A 6537-nucleotide genomic window follows, 5' to 3' on the forward strand; every position below is an offset into this window, starting at 1 on the left:
ATGCTGCAGGGATGGAAGTCCGTCAATTAAACGGTCATGTGAAGCATATGGAACAAGGTAACAAGTTCCTTGCAATGAGAGCCTATTATTAGTAGCAATTTGTTAACATACAGTTCCACCTGTTATATTGAAACCAGCTGTTATTTAACACTGTTCCACTGGCCAATGTGTCTTACAGATTAGCATTTCTATTCGTTTGTGATGTACCTTTTATTTTCATTTAAATTGTATTCGATTTGGTGTTGTGAAATGTGATTGTAGTCACGTTGGCATCACTTGGTTTCCTTTCCTACACAACGTTATGTCCTGTCTTTATATGCATCGTATTGGTATTGTATTGTACCTTTGTTGCCATCGTATTGGTATTGTATTGTACCTTTGTTGCCCGGCCATTGGTAGTGTAATGACAACGGTTTCTGTCCCAAATGAAAGGGCCTAGAAGGCTAACTAAAATGTAATCTCGTACATAAAACGTATTTCAAATGCAAATGTTACGCAATTAGTGGGAGCGTCATTGTACTTCATGATTTCTCATTGTTCTGATTGCCATAGACCAAACTATCTATAGTTTTTGGTAAACTATCCATGCAGGTACACATGGTGAACATCCTGCAGTACTATCGTGATATGGACTTTTCAAATAGTTAATTATTCACTTCAAGTCACACACACAGAGGAACAAACCCTTCCCCATTTGTGTGTGATTAGTGCCTATGGACTCTGGTACCTATAACTCTTCCAATCCAACCTGTTTTGCAAAATAACAAAGTCAGTTATTAGTGTTCTATATTGTTGGGCACAGTGTCCGTGGTTTGTATCCAATTGCCTTAAGGTATCAATACATGTCCCATATTTCCATGGATATTCCGCGCGTCATAACCATCGATCTGTCTGAAACCCTCCATATACACGACCATTGCTAGAGTCACTGTTTTTAAGTACTCACATGTAGAGGCTATAATATGAGGTGTATTTCCATAAAGCAGCAATATAACAGTACTATAAGCACAATACGATTACAATATGTGTCAATAATTATACAATACAAACACAATATACACCCGTTATGCTTCTAATATGAGGCCAATAAACGTTTCATAAGCACACCTCCACGTTACAGTACTTCATATGTATACAAACCAAGTAATTTCCCACTCAACGGTGAGAATAAGAGGAAGGCGTAAACAAGGCACCACATTCATACAAAAGCCACCAAATACATACAAAATGATTCCACACGTACGTACCCTGACCCAGCTACAGAAACCCTTCCACAAAATCACCATGTTTACAGGTCCATGAATAGATCCAATTCTTTGGTCTTCTTCCTCGCTGCATGCACAAGGATATGATCAGCCATTCCCTGGCCACCCTTATTCAGCACCTGCCAGACACCACCAACATCTATTTCGCCCCAATTGTAGTCTGGTGACACGACGGAAGCATAATCCCGGAACATCTCGAACCCATTGTTAAAACATTCAACCAGTTCATGGTTAAATTCTTCAGATTCAGTGAATTTTTGGACAGCATCTTTCTTTGTTTCTTCCAATTGTAACGCCAACGAGGCTAACTTCGCGCTTCGACTTTCGGCTTTCATTGTTTGCTTAACTTCTCTAGCAAATGCTTTGTTCAGCTTGTTCGTCAAGTTGCCCATCACCTGGCCATGAATATCGCATTTGGTTTCCCACCAATCCGTTGTCGTACACAAATATTGGAGGTGATGCTTCACTTCAGCTATTTTCTTTAGCGGATCAATGTTGTCTGCCTCACTTCCGGATGACGTGGGATCGTTATTTGGAGTCCCAGGTGGAGATGGGAAAGGGACATGCCATGGCTGGTCTCCTTGGTAACTAACAACCTCGTTTGGAGGGATTACGTCTGACATCTTCAACTTCAAATGGGGATAACGCACACATGCACCCTGAAAAACAGTTCACGTTACAAAATCAATCTGGAGCTTCCTTTTCGTTACCAACAATAGGGTGAGATTTAGTACAGCTTTCGTGTATGATATATATGGAATTGAATGAGTAGGTTAGACCCTCTTATATAGAAGGAGTTGTCTGTTTTATATTGCTTTCAATGACTACATTACAAAATCAATCTTCAGTCATTACTCCTTTCTGTCACTGACAGCATTGTCAAATGCCCATTACAGTCGGACCAAATACGAAAATACACACTTGTCAACGTCAGGTGGGATGAATCTACCTACAAATACTTTCATGGTCCATTTTTGTAATTGGCCAATTACTTGTCAAATTACCGTACTCATATATTTGGGACAATTTGTAGTTTTGGTACAGGAGGGAAATTGGGGAAAGAGGACAAAAGGAATAAATTGAAAATTCAACATGGGTCCCATACAACAACCACCAACCAATGGTAAAGAATAGTTCTATACAGCTGTTATTACACAAGTGGCCAAGTCAGATGTGTTGCCCAACAACTCCCGCCAATAACTCCCGCCTAAAATTGGACCCAATAACTGCCGCCAATAACTCCCGCCTCTTCATGACAGTCATTTACTCCTGGTCATTAATACCTCCCACTATTTAATTGTAACCCAGCTGCATCCACCCAACTTTTCCATCACAGTTACTCCGTCAAACCCCCCTTGCCTGCGCAGCTATTTCACCTACATCACAATGAATGGCAGTTTGGTGAAACTAATGGCCACACCAACCCACAGTAAATACCCAACACCCATGGACCCCAACCCCACACCAAACCCAACCCTTGCCATTACTGAAGGAGGGGACACTGAAACAGCTGCCAAAGCAGCAACCGAAGACACTGAAGACTGGGTCCATGGACTGCAGCAATGTCGAGCCAATACCATGTTCTGGAAAAATCTCCATGCAAACATAGTTAGCAAAATTAAAGAGGGCCAAGCTAGGTGGGGTGTCATAAAAAAGCGCACAATTCGGGCGCGTTATCAAGCCCGGATGCATCTTCTACATATGAAGGCTGTCAGAGGTAGAATTGAAAATGCCCCTGCCAGTGCAGTTATTGCATTCAAAGAATCAGACGAAATGGCTCAGTTGAAGCAACAACAACTGGAATCCGGCTTCGAACTATTTAGGAAGTTTGCACAAATTGTGGATGCAGAAGGAAAGTGGGACATCACTGTGGGAGGGGTCATGAACTTAATGGGTCGCGGTCACCGCATTTGACGGGTATGCAACTCGAAATTGGGCCACAGCGAGAGGGTTTGCCTTGTAATATTACCATGGCTACTATTGGGGACAAACCCAGTACAGTGGACTTTTTGACGTGGCCTCTTTTTGTATTATATACGTATGAGGTGCCCTTTTTTTTTTTTGTTTCGGATGTTTTCTGTTGGGGAAAGGGGGCCTCGTTGGTACATATGTTTATTGTAAGCTGCAGGTGCCGTCTTTGTTAACATTGTATTCTGTAAGTTTGAGGTCACCTCTTTGTACATTTTGTCTTCTGTAAGTTTCACCTGGCTTTTGTATGCTGCCAGGTTGAGGTGGCCTTCGTTTTATATGTACGTTTCAGGTGCCTTTCTTTTGTGGTTAATGCAGGAACTTTGATAACTGCAGTTCATGTAGTTTGGCAGCATTCATTTCATATTCGATATAACGTAATTACCTTCCATAGCGTCCATATTTGTAGACTTGTTCCTTGACATTGCAAAACCAATACGTAAGACAGTATAAAAAATGTTATAATAGCTGTACCAATGTCAAATAATGCTGAGGTTACATTGGAATGCCAATATAACACCAATATCGGGCATTATAAAACCAATACAAATCAATAGCGATACAATAAAGTTACAATATGATACCAATATAGTACCACTGTCCTACCAATCCGTCATTCATAAACCAATATAAAAACAACTAAGAATGGCATGTACTGTATCTGCAAGTGTATACCATGCCGGATCTGTCATAAACTAAGGCTATGAATACCATTGGGCCCAATCTATACTTACTGTTGGGAATGGTAAATATTGGAAGAAAAAAAAATTTTCCTTTTTAAAAACACCCCATTAACTCCAGGTTTCATGTTTGTGCACTCACACCATGTTATTGAAACATTGTGCACATGCAAGTGTAACCCTTTGAATTTGGGATGACCCTCTTCAGCACCCTAAATATCGCACAACGTGAACAACAATTCATACCCTCCAAAACAAGAAGATGAGTAGGAGGAGCCTCCGTATCGGTGAGGGTGAGTCAGTGACGTCTCGGTTGCCCGGTCAAGACGCGACTTCAAGATGTCGCTGGAAAATGGAAGCTGCGAGTTCAGTGTGTTCACGGCTGTGCTACTGTGGGAACGTTGTCAAAACGCATACATCGTGGACGGTTTCTCATCCTGGAAGGAGGTTTCAAGTATGTGCGAGGGTAAGTTTATTTATGTGTAAGTTTTAGCTTCCATGTTGGAATTGTCTGTATTCCAAATCTGATGCTGGATGTCTTTGTTTGAAAACATTGCTTCCGTTTGTGCAGAGGAATGGATGTACATTTTGGGAATGGGCTGACCCAGAGATGTGTGGCAGATCGAAGCACATCATTCCAGGCTTGCTTAGGAAAATAAACCGCCTGGAAGAAGAAAAAAACGCTGGAAAAGGAAAGATGAAAAACCCATGGTTTTGGGTCTCTGTTTTCTTGGTTGGAATGGTCATTTATTTGTTGTTTTCCAAATGTAATAGGACTCCAGGTCATCTACAGTTGGCAGGTTAAAGTTGGTTAGGTTAAGGATGTAATGGAACAGGTTTTATTTATTCTGAATTAGTGAAGGCATAGATGGTCGTTTTCTATTGTGGTTTCATCTTGGTTTGAAAAGGCAAACACAAACGGCATAGGCAATAACCCCAGGCTCAGGTATTTTGGTATCAAGTCTTATGCAGCCTCAATCGTCAGACCATTTTTTCCACGTTAACATGATAAATAACAAAATATTAGACGGTGAGGGACCTCCCAAAACTACAACTCAATGACGTCAAACAATAGATTATTGGGAAATAGCCCAAAAAGCCACAATTTTTGAAACTATGGCTGCATGAAGATTTGTCCAAAACATGGTATTGCGTTGACATTGCTGTATGCCATGGACCAAGTCTGCAGGGAGTGAATTCGGTGACTTGTCTTCTGTTTCAGTCTCCCCTCCTTCAGTAATTGAAATCGTTGTGTTTGGTGTGAGGTTATGGTCCATGGTCTTTGATTTTTATTGTTGGCTCGTGTACAACTTAATTGGAAGAACAGGGGACTAAATGCGATGTGAGTTAAATATGTGGGGAAGGTAGTGGCTGTAAGCAGCAGTTAATGTGATGGAAGTTTTCATTTCAAACAGGTGGGTTGATTAATATACCTGCAAATTTTAATGACCAAACCAGTAAGTGAGAGAGTTATTGGCGGGAGGGATTAGGAGGAGTAATTGGCGGGAGGGTTAGGCGGGATAGTATTGGGCGGGATAGTATGGGCGGGAGTTATTCCCCAGGTTGACTTTATGCCTTTTTGTAATATATGGAACAGTTGGACGTTCCCAACTTGGTCATTTTCCCATTATGTCATTGAAATAAGGGAGTTGCCTATTTGCCAAATTCACCAACTCATTCAAATTGACCAATAATGGTTATTGTCTTATTTCTCATTTCACCAATCTCAATTCGTTTCCATTTTGCCATTTTTCATATTTTCCTATTTTCCATGTGTCATCCAAGTTTCCTATTTTTCAATTTTTCAATGTTTCATTATTTTTCAATGTTTCATTATTTTTTCCTATTCCCTATTTTCCTATTTTCCTATTTTCCTATTTCCCAAGTTTCCTTTTGTTCTATTTCCAGTTTTCCAATTTTTCAATGTTCCCATTTCCCCCCATTATGTACTTATAAAAAGTTGCCTACTTTGCCTAATTCAGACAGTAATTAAAATTGTCCAATATGGTAATTGTCTTATTTCCCATTTCCACAATTTCAATTTGTTTACATTTTTCTGATTTTCCATGTGTCCCTGTTTCCTATTTCCAATTTTCAAATTTTAAGTTTGTGTCCAATTATCCAATGTTTTTTTTTTCCAATTCGACTATTTTCTAAGTTTCCTTTTTTTTTTCTATTTCAAAATTTTCATTGCGGTAACTGTCCTTTTGTTCAATTTCCACTTTTGCTATTTTCCAAGTTGCCTTATTTCCTATTCGAGTTCATTTATCCAGTTCTCCAATATTCCAATATTCCAAATTTCCAATATTCCAAATTTCCAATTTTCCAATTTTCCAATTTTCAATTTTGAATTTCCCAATTTGCTTATTTGCCTACTTTCCAAGTGTCCTTTTTTCTGATTTTTCGAATTTTCGAATTTTCAAATTGTCATGTTTTCAGAGTTTCCTTTATTTCCTATTTCCTATTTCCTATTTTCCTATTTTCCTATTTTCCAAGTTTCCTTTTGGCCAATTTCGACATTTCCAAATTTCCAAGTTGCTTTCTTTTCCAATTTACAATTCCCAAATGTCCTATTTTCCAAGTGTCCTTTTTTCCTTTTTCCAATTTTCCACTTTTCCAACAAT

Source organism: Prunus dulcis, unplaced genomic scaffold (assembly GCF_902201215.1).
Source record: "Prunus dulcis unplaced genomic scaffold, ALMONDv2, whole genome shotgun sequence".
NCBI classification, from domain to species: Eukaryota; Viridiplantae; Streptophyta; class Magnoliopsida; order Rosales; family Rosaceae; genus Prunus; species Prunus dulcis.